This window comes from Trematomus bernacchii, unplaced genomic scaffold (assembly GCF_902827165.1).
Source record: "Trematomus bernacchii unplaced genomic scaffold, fTreBer1.1, whole genome shotgun sequence".
NCBI lineage: Eukaryota > Metazoa > Chordata > Actinopteri > Perciformes > Nototheniidae > Trematomus > Trematomus bernacchii.
In genome coordinates, this window is record NW_022987593.1 from 7,496,348 (window position 1) to 7,500,083 (window position 3,736).

The 3,736-nt window shown below is 36.5% G+C and overlaps 1 long non-coding RNA gene across 1 annotated transcript in view; it reads right to left on the bottom strand.

The window, feature by feature from the left end:
- Nucleotides 1–653: 653 nt before the first annotated feature.
- The window catches only part of LOC117481548, a 4,939-nt gene continuing 1,856 nt past the window's right edge, over nucleotides 654–3,736 (bottom strand). The window contains exons 2-4 of the long non-coding RNA XR_004555785.1: nucleotides 2,922–3,405; nucleotides 990–1,109; nucleotides 654–901 (exon numbers count right to left, since the gene is read on the bottom strand). This is a non-coding gene — a long non-coding RNA (uncharacterized LOC117481548). The remainder of the gene's footprint in view (nucleotides 902–989; nucleotides 1,110–2,921; nucleotides 3,406–3,736) is intronic.

The following is a 3,736-nucleotide window of genomic DNA, read 5'->3' on the forward strand; positions in this document are numbered from 1 at the left end:
CTTTCTGATTGAACTTTTGTCAGCGTGCTTTTCAGTGGAATGTCATGTTTTGCTTTGCCCACAAAATAGCATTTGTATGTGAGAATATTTCACAGCAATCCAGCTACACAAGATTGTAAATACAACTAATAACTTGAACTAGTAGTGGGTGCCTTTTCTATCATGGGAATCGAAATGACATTTTGTTCTTAATAAAACATTGACCATTAAATAACTAACATTTGCACCAAGATACAGGACCTACAAATTGTGACTGAAGACAAAATGTAGTTTTCGCTCACCCGAAGTGTGTGTGTGTGTGTGTGTGTGTGTGTGTGTGTGTGTGTGTGTGTGTGTGTGTGTGTGTGTGTGTGTGTGTGTGTGTGTGTGTGTGTGTGTGTGTGTGTGTGTGTGTGTGTGTGTGTGTGTGTGTGTGTGTGTGTGTGTGTGTGTGTGCCGCAGCTGCAGCAGGTGTGTATGACTGGGGGCAAATAGATTGGTACATATGTAAATACTAAAGACACATTTGCAGATTTAGAAATTTACAATTGAACAAACTCAAGAGGGACAAACATTGGATTCAAGCATTTGCCACACAGTACATTTGAATTGAAATTGTCACAAGTGTCAGTTTTAATAACCCAACTTTGTATAAGACTCACTCAGAGACTTCATCATTATAAACACGTTTATTGTTACCATATTTTTGGAAAAATCACAGCTACCTTTCAATACAATAACATTCTTTAATCTGATGTTTCCAGTTCATTTTGAGTCATTCATGAGAACTTTCCCTGCAGCACAGCAGATCCAGACAGAGATCTCTGAGTGTGACTTTATGGTTTCTTTCCAGCTTGTTTGTTGATCACTCTCTGCTTTTTGTTTAATGGCCGTGACTTCTTTGCTTCCGTGCCACAGTTTTCTGAAAGAGACCAGACATATTGTTCATTACGCAGCATGAGAAAAGCGGACGTTTGTCTGGGTGTGTCTGACAGCAGATCAGTGTTTACCTGGATGTTTTGCTTCTGGTTTGATGCAGATTGAAGCCAAGCTGAAGAGGGAGACGATGAAGAAGGCGAAGATGATGAAGGTCAGCTCAAAACCGTCGAACGGCAGTGCCATCTACACAACTAGCAAACACAAAGCACGTCATTACATTATGTAACATCTCCACACTACGAGGCCTGACACAGAAACTAACACATCATATTCTGTGATTCTTATTATGTTGACTTTGTTTATGCAAAAATAGTCTAAAAGAGATAAAGGAGGGATACTTCTTAATCTTTTTGTATTTAAAAAGTAGCAGTTTACATAGTGGCATACATTCCTTTACATTCTGTAAGTCGGTCATGAATCAACCCATGGACAGATCTATTTTAATAGGTTTCTATTGGTTATCTGTCCTTCAGAAATTAAATAGTTGTCTTGCTCATTCCATACCGCAAACATGTGCATATGAAGTTTTTCCAATATGCATTAATTAAAAGTCTTACATATAATCCAGGCATGATATGTTTGCATTTAGCAACATTTAGGATAAAGTTACTTAAATATGTATAATGTAATGTAAATATTGCTCAATGAATGATCTAGGGCTCGGAGATGATTTCATATGATCATTTATTGTCTTCCAATTAAATAATAGGAAATCGTACAGCAAGATATCTTGATAAACAATTACATTTACTTGATTAAACTAATAATAAGCAAAAACTGATGTGAAATCGAATTAAAATATGCAGTTTTGTTTATACATCACAATTGACTTTATCACTCAGGTTCATGTGGTTAACAAACTGGAATCTAACTTCAACCTGTAGTTGTTTTGTTTCCAAATATGAAACTATATATAACGTGAATGATGGTTTTGTCTTTGCACGTGCAACCAAACCAGTTTTATCCTTGCACATGTCAACCAAGAATGTGCTGCTGGGAATGTGTTACTAAACGACTTTCTCCACTTAACAAATCTGAGAGGTGAGCAACGCACAGAAAGATTGCTACTGGCTCAAACACATGTCGGCTACACTGTGGATACAATTAGGACTTTACTTGTATGGAACTCATATTAAACTACAGCTTATTCTGTCAACAAACTAAACGAAAATAACTCAAATAAATTCATTTGTCTGCACATATGCCAATGTTTTGCATTGCATACATAAAAATAAGTATTTTCATAGCATTACTGTTTACACACATCTTGAGGTGCAGTAGCATGTAGCTTCCACCAGAGGGCATCACATCCTTGCTTTTTGTCAGTCATTTGTTTTTTGTAATTAATCATGCTTTCCAGTCTACATATCGTGCTGGGTTGTATCAGTTTACCGTATTTGAACTCATAATTAGTCTCTGTTTACATTAAGGATAATTACTTCAGTTCTTGATAACACTTTGTGGCTTATTTGATTACAGAATCTTCTTCTCATTCAGCCTGAAACCTTGGAACAATCTATACTTCACTTAATCTAAGCAGTATCAGATACTGTGTTTAAGAATCACAACCCTAAGAGATGCCCTACCTACAGTATCATCGTATGAGTGACCGGTTGGAGGCATAAATAAAACATTTGGGGTTGAAATCAAAGAAAAAAGTTGAGTGACAGAAGTTTGTTGAAATGTTCAGGTTAAGTTTACTTCACACATTTCTTTAAATTCAGTGTATTTTGGGATCACACTTTTTTTTTTAACCTGACCATATTGAACTACCTGAGCAGGTATCATTAACGTCACACCATGCAGTTATATCATCACTGCCAGGCTGAATGATTCATATTGGCCTGTGGTTCACACATTTGTCTTGCTACTGTACATCTGCTCATGCTGCGTAAGCTCCACCGATTGATCCTTGATGTCTGAAATCCACCTAAACCCTTCCAGCACACGTTTTTTGTCTGAACAACAAGATTAAACAAGAAAAATAGGGTTTAGAGACTTACCTGTAGGAAGAATCTCAGCAGGTATTTCCAGATCTGAACTTCAAAATAAAATCGCTTCTTTGTGTCCTCACATCACCGCGATCTCAAAGAGCAAGGAAAGCAGCCGTAGACGACCGTCATTGAACAGTTTGCAGGAACAGGCGTTTGTTTATTTTACTTTTTTACAGTGTAACATCTAGGCCACTCCTTTCTTTGTGCCTCATCCTGGAAACAAGTCATACTGGATCCTGTAACAAGGTCCACAGACATACACACACACACTTACACATGTACACACATTCACTGGTTACCATTTAGACTTTGTTCTGAGAACTGATAACACACACTCACTCACTCCCTCTCACACATTGCTTCGACTGATATGTCCTCATAAAACACTCAACAAGTAAAAAGACACCGCTGCTGCCCTCTGAAGTTTTTCATTCTCAGTCTTGAAACTCGAATCAGACGATCTGCTCCTCACTCTGTGCTCGTACAGTCATCTCTAATGGAGAAAATAATAAAAGGAGTCACTCAAAGAATAGAAATATTTGATTAAATCATTATATAATGTATTCATAAAATATGTAAAGATATATCATAAACAAGTATTAATGTTGTGTGTGAATATCTCCAGTAAAAGTGGGTGTACATTTGAGTTAAGATCATTTTAAAGATGTTTTAATACATTACATTCATTGTTTTTTCCAATTCAAAGGAATTGGAAATCAAGCTCACTGATGTTAGGAAAAGAGAGAAACAAACAGTTATATGAAAAGGAAATAAATTAGACTTTAAAGGAAACCTTTGAATATAATTAAGGATGGGAACTTATA